Source organism: Helicoverpa armigera, chromosome 14, assembly GCF_030705265.1.
Source record: "Helicoverpa armigera isolate CAAS_96S chromosome 14, ASM3070526v1, whole genome shotgun sequence".
Taxonomy (NCBI): Eukaryota; Metazoa; Arthropoda; class Insecta; order Lepidoptera; family Noctuidae; genus Helicoverpa; species Helicoverpa armigera.
The window spans coordinates 2,195,898-2,211,446 of NC_087133.1; the positions used below are offsets into that span (position 1 = coordinate 2,195,898).

Genomic DNA, 15,549 nt, shown 5'->3' on the forward strand with positions numbered 1-15,549 from the left:
ACATGCTTACTTTCAACTTCTGATCGCAAATACACTGGTCACGATTACGAACAGTCTCAGTAAGATCCGAGCCAAGTCTAAAAAAACACCTTTTATATAAAACTACGTTTGATGTCATTTAATCACAAAGACAGAATTGTTCTCTGTTGCAAATCCTATCCACCTGTATCCTATCCTAATCCAGAATGCATTACAGGTGTGCATTGCACAAAAACCAATGGTATCCTATTCGAGAAGTCAAAAGAGTCGACCTGCCAACGTCAGCTTCTGCGCTAAGCAAGTGTTCTTAATAGTACCATCAGAATTACATTCATCGTTGAATGAGGTGAATAAATTTTCAGAAACCACAATAACAGTAGGAGCCAAAGCATATGATCGCTTCATAGAGCTCTGATTGGCCCCAGGTGACCAAGTCAGGTCTGATTTGTTCGTTCATCAGATCTTTGAAAGTGTTTCGGTTGATACTTACTGTCGTCCTGTGTGACACAAAATATGGTATATAAACGTCCTCCGCAAGAGCGAAATTTTCCCGGTGTGCGGTAGTGACGCACAGTATACAACACTTATGTTTCTTTCGATTTGCTGGCTCCACCAAGAAATGACAAATTGCAAGCGTACATTTTGCAAAACTGCAGGTTTCAAGTACGAACACATGAAATGGACTCTCACAGATACGTACATTTTGCCTATTCGTGAACTAATGCAAACATTTCGGTGGAGTCCCGGCTTAGGCCTCCCCCACATTAGGCGTGCGCGATCCTCGGGCGTGTGAGTAGCGCGGGCGCCGCGCGTGCATCGCGAGCGCGCTGCGTGAGCGTCGCGTTTTGCTGCCCTGCGGCATTTACCTACAGCGCGCTCGCGGCGCGCACGCGCCGCTCTCCTTGACGTTTAACTGCTAAGGCGTTTAGCGGGCGGCGGGGATAGCGGGCGAAGGGGTAAGAACGCAACTCGAGCGCCGCGTGCCCGCCGCGAGCGCGTCGCTTGCACTCTTCACACATGCCGCAGGGCAGCAAAACGCGACGTTCACGCAGCGCGCTCGCGACGCCCGCGGGCCGCGCTACTCACACGCCCGAGGATCGCGCACGCCTAATGTGGGGTCAACCTTACCATAGTGAGTAAGTGCACAGAAAATCCCCGTCATACAAGTGTTTCTCCCCAGTAGTGAAACTATCCTACCCTATGCGCCTGCTGATGATGATGACTCATCCATCCAGCTATTCCCCAACTATGTTGGTGTTGGGCTTCCAGTCACCGAATCTGTTTGAGTACCAATATTTTGCTTGGAGCGACTACCTATCTACCTATCTTCAATCCAGTCAACTACACAAGCCGATATCCATGGTAAGACTGACAGACTTTCTGGCTTCTGATTAGTCGCAGCAGCTGCAGAAAATGTACAAATGACAGCTTTGTCAGACTCAAAGCATATAGACATAGATTATAACTGTTTCCTGTGAAAATTACTTACGCACCATACGTAATAATTTTCCAAATTGGCTGACTAGATCCAGAGATATTCACAACGTCACAAACTTTACTTCTTTTGTTTAGATAAATGGTCACATCCACAACACAACCTTGATCAATGAATCTATGCGACTGCTAAGTGCTAATCCTAATTATACTGTCACGTGAAAGAATGCACCTACGGGATAAGTAGTATTTTGCCTATTCTATATTGCCCACGCAGACGAAGTTGCGGGCAACAGCTAGTCATCAATAATATATGTATATCATTATGTAACTTTCGATACACAGTAGTTTAAATAGTAGCCATCACCTATAGAGGCAAAAATAAATATAAAAGCCAAGCATGAAGAATTATTAATTCATATTGTTTTGGCTCAACTTCAAAAAAATAAAAATGTGCTATCCATTCTAATCCCATATTGTTCACATAAATTGCTCGACAGATGGAAGAAAGAATTCATTAATAAAATTAATCTTGAAATTCCCTCTACCGGTAATCGGATTATATTTTAACATCCCGTTTTAGTATTTTCTTACAGCAATGTAATACCACAATTCCATATTCCAAATGAAATAAAAATGATAAAAAAGTCAACCAGTCTTTCTTATTTGAATTCCAATTATGAAAAATATATCGTTCTTATTTTAAAAAAAACTTTTTGTTAGTGCTGTTCTCAATATTCTGTCTAACTCATAGATATAATATTATTAAACAAGATTGCGCACGCTCAAAATATATATTTACGAAAATGAACTCTATTCTAAAGCAATAAGGTACTAAATTGGTTGCATAATACACAGAGGCAAATCCGAGCCGAGAGGGATAGTTCGAACGGAGGCTGTTTGTCTCTTTCTAACACCTTGCCAGCATAAAACAATGTTGTGATCAAAAGTTTTGTCTTCCCAAAAAACAATTGAATCACATAAAATTTTTATCTTATTTTAACAATTGTAAGTCAACAAATTAATAACAATCGCATTAATTTATTCGTATTTATTATAAAAACATAAACAACATAATTTTTTTTTGTTTTTTTTTTTATAGCGGTAACCCTAAACATTCTTGGCGCGTAATCAGCATTAAAAATTTTGTTTATATTTTTTGTATTAAATCAATTTAAACTATTTAAATGGTGAAAAAGTGTTGCGTTTATACTTGTAAAAGTGAATCCTATGGTGGTTGCAATATATCGTTCCACAGGTAAGCTAATAATAACATTTTCGTAAACCAAACAACTAGGGTGCCCATGAATTCTTGTAACGAGTCAAAATATGGGTGATGGATTTTAAAACTGTTGTGCTATTGTTATAGCTTCCCAAAAAAAGAAAAAAGGCGACATAAATGGCTCAGCAGTCTATATATGAAGTAGATATACAAAAAAAACAGTCTTCACTTCGAATCTTCCTGCTTTTATACTGCTAATTCCCGCTAATTATTAAAAGCCTTTATTAGTATCTTAAGGTCACAAACTGCGTAAGTTAAAACTTCAATACCAATCTGTGTTTAATAATCTTAGCAAATTCGGATTTGTCTCACATAGCTTAATCTCATAGTCACCCTATTAGAAAGGGACAGACAGCCTCCGTACTAACTGTTTCACTCGGCTCGTTTTTTGGGTTTATATGCGCAGTCCTGTTTACTAATATTATGTCTATGGTCTAACTAGAGATAGGAATTTGAGACTATACTCCATTTAAAATAACATTAGAAATTTAAGTAAACCTTTTTTTACTGTTTGTTCAACCGATTTTGACTTCTATTGCGTTAGTAGTATGATTAATGGCGGCTGCAGTAAATACTTGGTATTGTAACCACTATTTTGCTTTCAATTCCGTTCTTTTGTCTACGGAATAGAAGTCAAAATCGGTTGAACAAACAGTAAAAAAGGTTTACTTAAATTTCTAATGTTAAGGGGTCTACACACCAAAGCCGCCGGCTTGCGTCCGCGCGGGCAAGCCGGCGGGGCAGCATGCCGATGCCGCCGGCATCCCTCTCCACTTACTCAGTCAGTTGCCCGCCGGCTTTCATAGAGTATTTGGCAATTACTAGAACACCACATGCCGCGGCTGTCGTGCCGCCGGCATTGCCGCCGGTAAAGTCGTTCGGCTTGGACATTCTGAAGCCGCCGGGTTAACCCGCCGGCACTAAGCCGCCGGGTCAGCGGCTTTGGTGTGTAGACCCCTTTATGTTAAATGGAGTATAGGTACCTACATCTAAGGGGCTATTGTCAAAATTTTATCACTACTAAGAAAATTACCTGATACATAGAATATTGGGAAAGGAAAAGATAAAGTACATATTGTATTCGTATTTTGAAAAACATCTCTTTTCTTCCGTACTCTTTTGATTCAGTCGTACAGCTACCCAATTAATTATTCCGAGTCAGTTTGTCGTGATTGAAACAACACAAATAGTTAGTTAAAACAGCGGCATGCTTAATCAAAGTCGTGAAATCCAGACCCGTTGCAGTACCAGCTACCGACCGCCCAAATGCCGGAACCAGCTAATTACGAAGATATGTTGTGCTTATTAGGTACTGGATGTGTTAAATTTTATATAACTATCCGCTTAATCAATTAAGTTACATGTATATTGTTTATTACATAATAAACGAATGCATTCTGTAAGTTTACTTATCACTTCACTCAGACCCGGGGAAACTTCTTCCCGTGAGTATGTACCTTCCTAACAGTGAAAGAGAGAGAGGAGTAATATAGGTAAAAAAAACAATCAAATCTGTTTATATAATATATATTAGTACCTATATTAGTACGTACATTTTCACCCTGATAGTGTTAATTTCAAATTATAATAACCAGTATAAGAGCAGTACGTTCTGCTCTTATGTTAATACGTTTCTCCTTATTTCCTTAACCTTCGGAATTACGTCGCGGAGAATGCAAAACATAATATGGAAAGGAATGAATAGGTCACCTTCAAGGAGTTTCAATAGAAAAAAACTACATAAGGCAGGCCTTCCCAAGCTAAGGGTATAAAAGTAATGAAAACTGCCGCCCATGCCGTCCTTTCAAAAGGATATTATGCGAAACTGAACGACAGATACAATCCGATAGCTTCTACTAGTCTACCAACTGGATACGACATTGCCGTGCTTGGTAAACGCACGCCTGAGGAAGGTCCGAGACCACCGCTCACAGTCATGTGTCTAGTTTAGTAAGCTAAGTTGGTATCACTATTTGTTTTGTTGCCTCATCCCCCTTGTAAATTGGCTGACTTTTTTGCATAGGTAGATATTATAATGCGTTACTGCCTCGTTGTTGTATCTGTCGTAAGCGCAGCTACTGTGGATGCGAGGTTATGTCCTGCGCGGTTGGCTGATCTCTTTATATAAAAACAGCCGCCGTGGCCGATAGTTGGCTCGGAGGAGATCATCATCATTGAATGGCAAGTCCACTTTGTCACATGCTCCAATTACGATGCTAACACAAGATCAAAAATTCAGCTCCGAAAATATCAGTATCTAGATATTAAATTCCTGTCTGAATACGTATCTACGCGTCGTCGCGTCCGTTGGACGACTTTATATCCTACGTTTGTATTTATATTTGAAAACATATTTATTGAATTTTCTGTTGTAACCTTCAATTCGTAGATGGTAACTTTTCTACCCAGAGGATTAAATTGGGTTAGGTAACAAAGTTGGACACTTTTATTTGTCTGTATTTTCTGTCTGTATAATAACGTGATTAAAATTCGATGTGTTTTCCCAAGTCACTGCCATTCTCAGTTAATTCGATTTGACAGGCTTAAAAACTAGAAAAAACAATTTCATAAACCTATTTAATACTTTTTTTATTATTGATAGATTATGCTTCACATACATGACCATTTGTTTCGAAGGTACGTTTAGAATTTACAATAGCAAACTGAACAAACAAAACAGTCCAATAATATTTTGTCTTCAATTCATTTGTTGCTGTATTTCATACAAAAGTATATTTTATTCAATTCATTCCGCTTGGAAAACTGCGAAAATTTCTAAAACCGTTCAACAACGAAAATATTTTTCAAACTGAAAGATGCGCGAGTGAAATTGTTGTTTTAGAAAAATTGCGGAGACCGGTTTGTTCAGGAGTAAAACCTATTTCAACCGGTATTCTTAAATTGACCCTTTTATGTTTTTTACTCACGAAAGAATCTTACCTAATCTCATTTCATGGTACCTAATAGGGCCTCGTTTTAGGGTTCTCCAAGCCAATTGTATAACGTGTCCGTACACCTCGGTATCTATATACTATTAGGTATATTTGTAACAGGACTTTCTTTATTTTTTTTCAGTCATTAACGTAGTAGTTAAACTACTATTGAATGAATGCAGCCAAAAAGTTGTGTCTCATCGTGTCACTAGTAGATCAATAGTCTAGTTTGACTAGTCCAATTTGACTTTAGTAGACCTATTAAATGCCTAGTCTACTATCCAATCAATTTTAGATCAAACCTACAATAATCAAGATACGGAACCGACGACGTCCCACTCATGAAAACGTAAACGTCATGTGTTTTTACAGCACTTGAACACTTACAAAGAACCCTTTCGTGTGTGAAAATATCAAAATAAATCTCTGTGGTAAGCTTACTTTGTAAACTTGGTGCCTACAAACGTCTTTTGTAACGTAATAATAGAAAGATTTTGGGAAAAAACCTTGTCTTGAAAACGCGATACTACGTCCAGAATTACAGTTTAGGAGGATAGAAAGTGTTACCGCGGACCTGGTTGGTACACAATGGGCTCCAGAAGGAACATGTCGGGCTTTAGTCAGTAAGAGTCTGAAACTCCCTCACATTGCACCCACAGGAGAATTCGATGATTTCCCACCAAAAAAAGCGAGATAAGTATTCTTAGTTTTCTGCTTTCTTACCTACTAATTAGGTACCTACTTACATACGTCATCATCAACATTATTATCATATCAGCCAATTGCCTTCAACTACTGAACGTAAGCCTGATGAGAAGAAAAATCCTACCTAAATATTATATTCTGTAGATTATAGCTTATCTAGTTCTTCTCTATATCCTCAATATAGACAAACACGAGCGCACTGAATTTGATTGAAGCGGATATTTGGCGTTCCGGCGCCGTTCGCCAGGCGGCGCTAGCATCGCTTTAGTTTACTTTTATTTTTTATTTCTTTTTATTCTTTCATCCGATTAAAATCCAATAACTGTGTCTGTCCACTAAGCTGGAGTGGCCGCTTTTGTTTCTGAACGGAAATTCTATTTTTAAATCGTATTCGTAGTTATTGCAGTTTATTTGTTGCGTGTAACAAAAAATTGGCCTTTTGTTTTAGAATGTTGGTATCACGGGGCTAGGGTAGTGTCCAGGGTCGAAATAATGAAATAATATTTAGTCCGCTTTTTAGATAATCAAAAAATATTGGATACGTATTTTTTCTTTTTTTAATTAAACATAAAATGACAAAGATAATACACTTCAAAAATTAGGAGTGGGGGCCTTTTACGTCACAGTGTCCTGAAAATTGTAGCAACTTGTGACGTCACACTCAACTTTAACACGCTATATCTTAACAAGTTCTGATCCAATTTAAAAAAGAAAAAATACGTATCGCTTAATTTTGGACAATCTACAAGACGGACTAATTATTATTTTTTAGGAAACTAGCCTATTGCTTCTGACTTTTGTTACTAATCAGAGCGCACATCGCGTTTCCGGTAGGTTTTTTTTTGTTTTGTTTGGTAAGTTCGGTAAGGTTATCAATTTAAGAAAATGTGGTTATAAGTAATTATAATACAATTTATCTCTCGTTTAGAATCCTATGAGAGTTTATAATATCTCCTAGGATATTTATGATTTTTCCGACAACACATGCATCTACCTGTACCTTTACGATATAGGTAGGTACTTCTACCCATATACCTAGCTATATATGTATGTGTAAATATCTAAGCATGTGTGCGTGTGTGTAATCACAGATCCCATCAATTTATCTACAAAGCGCGCGATTAAAGTAATGCTCCCCTTTTTGACCCATGATGAATGGGAAACGGAGGTCTCTGTAGGTCTGGATTAACGAGATTATTATCCGTTTGTGTAGGTGCACACCTACGTTTTGCAGGATTCGGCAGGGTTCTGAATGTAATAGGGTATTTACGTGGTATTGACTCACCTAGTTGTTTGCATAGAGTTACGTTAGTTTGCATGGAGTCAAATTCATAACTTTATTGAACTGTGGAGATCTGTTACTCTGAATGCAATAGGTACCTATATGTGAAAACGCAAGCTATTTTCACGTCAAACTGTACCTATACTTTCTTCTTTAGTTTCTATTATAAATAAAAAATGAAATCAAATATTCCATTAAAATGATAAATGAAAGTGACTTAGTCAGCTATCCAATTCTATAGGTATACTTATAATAAAGAGGAAACGATTGTTTGTCTGTACTCTAGCTAGAGGCTCCGAAACTACTGAACGGTTGGAAAGCTCTATCCCTCAGGAACAGAGGTTAGGTATGTTAACAGGGTAGAGAATGAAGTTCCCCCGGGACGCGAGTGAAACCGCGGGGAAACTACTGGTGTGTAGGTTGGTAGGAACATACCTACTCAATGATACCTAGGTACTGCAAGATGTGATCACAAGGAGGTCTTAAGTAAATTACTTATAATAGCTACTTCAAGATAATCATCGCGCAGTATTTTTTATCTATACGTAACGTATCACCTGTTATATTACCTGAGGTAAATAGGTCCAATTACTTTTATTATAAAAAAAATATCCTGAGTTGAAAAGAAATTCGATCGACCCGCCATCTATCTACCATTTCGTTAGTTATTTATTCGTGAGTAAACATTGTGGTATACCTACATTTTAATATTCAGGTTGGGTATCAATAGGAACACCTAGAATATTTACAACAAACTCACATAAACTCAACTCATAATACAACGTAACTATATAGTAATCTGTGATACAACTTCGTTTTAAGGAAAATTTATTTCAGAGACATCTGTTCATTAATATACGTACTAAGAAATCTCCAAGTTTTTGTTAAAGTGTATCTAGTTGAAGATAGATGGCAGCACCAGCGAGTATTTTGTTTATTTTTTTCTTATAATGTTTCCTTCTGAGTTCTAAAGAAGATTCTAGAAAAGAATGTATATGTATACATACTTACATGTTTCTTTAATTTTAGTAGGTAAATGTGGTAGTTCATTTATTACATAATTTGTAGCACACCTAGAAGCCGTACTGCCCCAAAACTACTAGATGGAACGAATAGAATGACGAAAAACATGAAGGAGAAGAAAAATAAGGAAACTTGAACACCATGTGGGCATAGATATCGGGAAAAAGGGACAGCAACAGCGGAACTAAATTAGATAAACTTTCATGTAAAGGAAGAATACGAGGATAATTATTACCTACATTGCATTCTTAGGTAAAATTGCATTGCTGTGCTAATCAGTAATTCCCATGCTCACAACACATTATTTCTCTGATTACTTATTTAAGCATTATAAAAATTTCAATTGATTCTTCAGATGTTCTGTCACCCAACCAATTTTTTCACTATCGTAAGAAGGAATGAGCCTTGTAGGCGCTTGCTTCAAAATGTAATCAGCGAATAATGATGGAAAAGTATAAAGGACCTCTACAAAAGTTGGGACAATCCACAATTACTTATACATTATTACAAGATCCACATTAATACAAGAGTAAGCTGGATGTAATGTAACTAGTTTGTTTTAGATGTTTTATTTCATTGTTGAAAACAAGTAAAAAAACATTTAAAATGTAATACTAATCTCATGCGGCACAAGAGTCAGGATAATAATATGTGAAACAATTACTATATCGGGTATAATTTCTTTTTGATTAGGCAGTACTTTCAAAAGTTCCTTTGCCAGAAAATTTAAGTTAATCCGTCTATTTGCATTCAATTATCGAAAGCACCAGTAGTCACTATGAGCATCTCATTCTAGCACCATATTGCATCCTCCAAATGGCTTTTGGAAAAAAAGAGATAGTCACCGGATAAGTCGATTCGAATCTACACGCTGTAGATATAGAATAGGTTGCGACTGTGACGGTATTTCTATAAATGTCAAAATAACTCTCTCGATGCCAAGTGACTATTGTTGTTTTTATAATGTTATTTCGTTTATTTTCTAAAATGCATCGAGATTGAGTATTCCGCGTTCGCGATTATTTATTGTCGACACGTAAAATACCACGCAATGTGCTTGCCCTACGCGATTTAGAGATATATCTTTACTCTTGAAAATGTCAAATTGTTTTTTAGTGTTTTGTATGTATTTTTGTTTCAAAATGCGGTTAAAACTCTTGCACATAGTGTAAATGAGTGTTGTGTCTGTATTTGAAATGATTTTAGAGTTAATTATATGTGTTAATGTTGTAATATTGCTCAGTGAAGTGTGTTGGTGAGGTTAGTTTTTCTTCCCGCTATTATGAGGTCCCTGTTCACATATCCTGGCTGCGGTTCGGTGAGTAATAGCGAGTAAGTTTTCTATGGGAGGATTTCTAAAAGAAACGCTGAGTAAAGATCTACAATAATAGTATCTAGTTATAAAAAGTGTGAACTTTGTTAAGCTTACAAAATTGACACAGATGTCTAGAACTTGGTCTCTGAGAGACATTTGTGCATGAAAATGGCTAATAGATACACTTTTAACACTAATAAATACTTGTACAATGTCTTCTGGAACTTATTTTATCTATAAAGCATGAAATGATACTTTAAAAACTTTGTTATTGTTTAGTCATTTAACTCTTGCAAAGGAATGAACAAATACTCAAAAAGATTGACTCAAAAGCAAAAGCCTTGAATGCTACTTAAAACTTTTGAGTAAAAGTTTGGTTGTTCTCTTAACATTATTTGACTATCAGGTAAGTAAGAAACATAACTGGTCTATAAAATTATATGTTTTATGAATAGACATACTTCTAAGTATGTTACTTTGGATGAATGTATGTTCGTATTGTTATACTCATACAATTATTATTGTTATTCTCATATATACAAACAAATCTTTAGAAGTCGCACAAGTACGCAACTCATATTTTATTTTAGAAATAAAGGACGGCATATATATAATTTTACAAAGCTTTTAAAGAATGGGTTCGAATCCCATGCATAAGACATTATCAGCCATGACCAGTAAGTACAAAAAAGGTGTTTTGAGCCGTTGGTATGTATTTACTGCTAATATTGGGTTCGATTCCCAAATACTAATTACTAATAGTATAATTGCAAAAGCAACGCCGTCTGGCTTTAAAGGTAAAACTGCTGAACCGATTTAACTGAAATGTAAGTACACATGTAATGTAAGGTACACATGCCTGAATAAGAACAAAGGCTTATTTATATCCAGGTGCATAGTGTGTTCAGGACTCGGGCAGAACCGCAGGGATCAGTTAGTTCCCCTTATAATGTATGTTGTATGTTTGTTTAAAATTACAAGTTCCTCGTATTGAGAAACCTGGCCACTGATGTGGAGTTTTAATAACGAGTGCCAATACTTACAGTATAAGTCTTTATTGCAATGTAACAATTTACTTTGGGTTCGAGTCCCAATACTTTAAAGTAGTATAAGTTTTTTTATTGCAAAGCTTAACATATAGTTTGGGTTCGATCCCCAATACTTTTAACTGCCTATTAAAATCAAGAATGTGTGATTTCGTTTTTCTAAGTGAACATCATGGCATTTATGAAAATGATTCAAGAATAATAATATGTGGGTTCGACTCCTAACATATTACTGACTTTTATAACTATGCTTTTTTGGGCATACACTGAAAGACTATAGGTTCGAATCCTATAGCAAAAAAAAGTAGAAAATATCAACAATTGGCTGTGGGTTCGACTCCCATTTAGCTGACAGTGGTTTAAAGTAGTTATGTGACTAAAAGAGTATTTGCTGCAAATATGTGCTTAAAAATAAAGCGATTGTGTTTTGCTTATAAGTAAAATAGATGTCTGAAGTGATTTAATGTTATAGCTGGATATATTGGTATGGGTTCGATTCCCATTTAGAAATAAAATACTTGTAACAGAGAGGAGACTACTATTTAATAATGTTAAATAGGTTCGAGCCCTATTTACATTTAATTATTTTGCAATTCATATTATTTTGATGTATGCAGGTTCGATTCCTGCTAAATCATAAATAAGAATTATGGTGTTCGAATGGATAATTATAATAAGTGGTGACTATTATAATTAATTTGTACCCTGTAGGGTTCAATTCCCTATCACAGTTATGGTATTCGATGTGAGCCAAGATAATTTGACTAAAACATTCTAAAGAAGAAAGGATTGGGACCTAACTTTAGTTAAATTTCCAAGCATTTCTTCCTCTTCTTGAATATTTGTTGGTTATTTGTTAACTAGCCATATTCACGTACAAAGTATGAGTATATTCATCTGTGTTTAGACGTTTAGATCTCCTCCATTTTTTAAATTCTTTGATGAAAAATATTATTTCAATAACCATGGTCCCATTACTTCTTTAAACTTTTAAAAACTTTTAAAATCGATTTTTTATATAAATTCGCGAATATTTGAAACTTGTTAAATTATTTACGTATTTATTTAGATTGTAAGGATATTGTTGTGAACTGTTTTTTTTTTTATTAAAATAAAGACAACAAAAAAAAAATGATTAAAAATAAAAGTAGATGATTCCAAATAAAGATTATGGACGGTTTGGTGTACTTATTTACCTGTCCTTACTTCCCTTCCTATCTAACTTCTTTATTTTTAAGACTACTTTAATTCTGTGCATGTTCTCTTGACAAAAGCATCAAATTAATGAGAATGTCAAGACAGCATGAACAGAGATCAAATTAAATAAATGCATATAAAACAAACAAGGTGTTTTATTATTTCCAAGGTGTACTAAATATTCTGGTTTTGCTCACAGTGCCAGCTGAATTTATTTATGGGAGGACAGGCGCCGGCCAGCTAATACTCAACGGTTTTACATTCTATTTGAAAAATAACCAAACCCAGGGCAAGAAGCAGTGGTATTGTTCCGCAAGAGACACCCAGGGTTGCCGTGTTGACGTCATCACATACAAGGGTGTAGACGGTATAGATTATATATCAATATTCCGTGGACGACATATACACGAACCTCCCCGTTTGCGGAAATGTCGCGACGGCAGATATATTAGAGATTATAAGTATAAATAAAAATTAAATTTTTACACATTTTTTTTTATTATATTTTATTTTACAAAAAAATGTGATATACTTACTTATTGTAACGACGTGTTTTTCTAACGCACGTTTCTGATGTAGGGACCTGCTACCTCGTAGATTAACATTAATATGTGACTATTTTAGGAAATACAGTATTCTAGTAAACATGTGTTGGTTTTATTGACCCGCCTTATAACTGTGTATGTGATTAGCGTAGATAAATATTTACTCGACAGAATTGCCAATATTATTGTTAAATAGACGAATTCGTTTTAAAAAGAATCACAAGAATGTATAATTTGTCTATTTTTAAAAACAATAATTATTGCTATTGAAATGATGTCCTTAAATGAAATTCAAGCAATCGTTTTTATTTTCTGTTTACTTACAATGTTTTAGAAAAAAATAATGAAATGTAAATGTAAATCTAAATGACTAATTTTAAATATGTTTTCTGTTTATTTTGTGCAAAATTGTGCAAATTGATTCACCGTTTCACAGGTGAATTATAAGTAGCTGTGCGTTATCATTGCGATTTTTATTATACCCAAGGTATACTAAATATTCTGTTTTGCTCACAGTGCCAGCTCAATTTATTCCTGGGAGGACCGGCGCCGGCCTGCTAATACTCAACGGTTTCACATTCTATATGAAAAATCACCAAGCCCATGGCAAGAAGCAGTGGTACTGTTCCTCAAGAGACGTCCATGGCTGCCGTGCTGACGTCATCACATACAAGGGTGTAGACGGTAGAGATTATATATCAATATTCCGTGGACGACATATACACGAACCTCCCCGTTTGCGGCAATGTCACGACGGCAGATATATTAGAGATAAAAATTTCTTGAATAAACTATCACTGTAGTGATCTTCATTTTAATTTTTACACATTTTTTTTTATTATATTTTATTTTACAAAAAATTGTGATGTACTTAATTTGTAATGACGTGTTTTTCTAACGCATGTTTCTGATGTAGGGACCTGCTAGCTCGTAGATAAACATTAATATGTGACTATTTTAGGAAATACAGTATTCTGGTAAACATGTGTTGGTTTTATTGACCCGCCTTATAACTGTGTATGTGATTAGCGTAGATAAATATTTACTCGACAGAATTGCCAATATATTGTTAAATAGACGAATCGTTTTAAAAAGAATTACAAGAATGTATAATTTGTCTACTTTCAAAAACAATAATTATTGCTATTGAAATGATGTCCTTAAATGAAACTCAAGCAATCGTTTTTATTTTCTGTTTACTTACAATGTTTTAGAAAAAAATAATGAATTGTAAATATAGATCTATATTACTAATTTTAAATATGTTTTCTGTTTATTTTTGTGCAAATTGATTCCCCGTTTCACAGGTGAATTATAAGTAGCTGTGCGTTATCATTACGATTTTTTGCATAGCATTGCATTTGATAACATCAACATGCGACTGTTTTGGTTCACACACACTTTAACCCATCAAACTTTAGCATAAGTACCTATCATTAGTACTTTTCTTCATTAGAAAAATCTAGCCACAGAAATAAGCTCTAATATAAATATTGTTCTGGTAATAAGACATAAGGTTTTTTCAGGTATTTACTACCTCCCGTCACATAGAACTGGCAGCATGGTGTTGATTTACAACGACAACAAATATTGGATCAATAATAGATACCAGAATACCATTAACTGGACCTGTAGGGACCGCAAGCGGCTTGGGTGCAACAGCTGCGTGCAAACGACCATCGAGGGAAGGTATGTCAAACATAAAGGATTTCACAATCATGAGGACAATTATACTAAGTATAACTTCAACGATTGATGTTCAGAACTACTTTGGCCAGTTATAACTTCTGTTGAGGGACAGTGGTCTGAATAAATATTTTTTCAATCATTTATAATGAAAATCTCATTGAAACAGAAGTGCCTCGTTTCTTAGTAGCGTCTTGTTCTTATGCCAGTTCTGTGCTTGGTGATGTCGAAAGTAAGATCTTGAATATGAGATTTTCATGGTAAATTCCAAATAAAATCCGATTATTTAATCTATGAACGACAAAACTTACGTTTCTGTTTTCCCGCTTAAAAATTGAAAAATATTGAAAGACCAATCACAATCGTGGTGCGCGCGCAGTGTATTTATGTACGTGCTTCTGATTTTGGCGCGCAAACAAACTTATCTTGACAGACTGGTCTCAGTAGTTTCACACGTAATCTTGCATTTCTTGTACATAGTTAAATAATTAATAGAGAATATTTATTGAAGAAATTGTTCTTAAAATAAGTATGCATAGTTTATAGAATTGCACTAATAATAATTAAAACTATTATAGTACCTATTAATGCTGTTACTTTGAAGCGCGATATATAATTATTGCTTGTATGGGTTTTCTTGGTATCATTGTTGTATTTACCTTATAGTTTAAGTATGTGTGGTGTGAGAGCTCATTTTTATAGCATTATTTAATTCAATATTTAAACTGTTTGTAAATAACGCCACCTAGTGGCATATAGATGCAATGAGTAATTTGTTAGTTCGTTTTATACGATAAGAGATGGCGTTAGTAATGCGAATAAAGTAAGATTGTTCAAGTGAGCGTTTACCGTATAATATCTTATAATGTATTTGACATTTTGAAATAGCTTCAACATCACATATGTCTATGTTATCCATTAGACGAATACTAAATATACATGTATGTAATAAGAAGTACTTATTTGAAAAACTATTACTTAAACTTAACTAGTCATAATGGGTTTTCCTTCTTGATGAAAATGTGTGCCAAATCGTTATTTAAAATTAATGTTATGTATAAATCGATTGAATTGTGATTTTTATTACTTATCTTTTATTAAGTTGGTACACCTTCCAGTACT

At 35.1% G+C, this 15,549-nt stretch overlaps 1 long non-coding RNA gene across 1 annotated transcript; it reads left to right on the plus strand.

Annotated features, from left to right (window-relative positions):
• The first annotated feature begins 9,339 nt into the window (after window positions 1-9,339).
• Window positions 9,340-14,733, plus strand: LOC135117740 (uncharacterized). Its single transcript, XR_010277103.1, has 2 exons — window positions 9,340-13,177; window positions 14,049-14,733. It is a non-coding gene; the product is annotated as an uncharacterized LOC135117740 (long non-coding RNA).
• The last annotated feature ends 816 nt before the right edge of the window (window positions 14,734-15,549 follow it).